Genomic DNA, 694 nt, shown 5'->3' with positions numbered 1-694 from the left:
TCTGAGAACTGCTGAGCTCTGGGTCACGAACCCAGCTGCCATCCTGGGCGAGATGGGTCCTGGTGGGCAGGGACCTCCTCCGAGCCTGGGCAGGGCTGTCCTACCCCAGGGACTGCCCTCAGCGCCCAGACGCAGCAGTTCCACGGTGGTGCCAGTGTGCAGATGACCCTCCCTGACACCATATGTCCCCCTCTAAAAGCACCCCTGCAGGGTCTCAGCCCCAGCTTCCCTCGAGTCACTCCGCAGCGTCGGGGCAGGGGGACCCTCTTCCCCACACACCACCCTTCCTCGGTGCAAGTCTTTATTTTGACAAATCCATCAGGATATAAAAACAGACTTTTCCAAAATATGAAAAAAAACCCGCAGGTTAAAAAATAAATAGATTTACAAACAATTAGCAGTAAGTATGAATACCAAAGAGCTACAAAAGTCTTCTAAAAAACCTCGTATTAAATTAAACAAAACTGTCTAAATGCTCAATTGTAAAAAGGTTTTTAAGCCCTGAAAAAAAGAGGGCCCAGGGGAGACAGCCGGGTGAACTCCTCGGGGAGGGGGAAGGTTGGGAACCGGCTCTTCCCCGCGCTCCTCTGCGTGCCCAAGCCCAAAACCCAGCGTCTCCTTGTCTAGATGCTGGGAAGGCAGCGGGGTTGGTACAGTGGGGCCGTGGCTTAGCCGTAGCGTCACCGTGGCCCCT

Source organism: Fulmarus glacialis, unplaced genomic scaffold (genome assembly GCF_000690835.1).
Source record: "Fulmarus glacialis isolate BGI_N327 unplaced genomic scaffold, ASM69083v1 scaffold26315, whole genome shotgun sequence".
In the NCBI taxonomy this organism is placed as follows: Eukaryota; Metazoa; Chordata; class Aves; order Procellariiformes; family Procellariidae; genus Fulmarus; species Fulmarus glacialis.
This window is presented reverse-complemented; position numbering follows the sequence as displayed.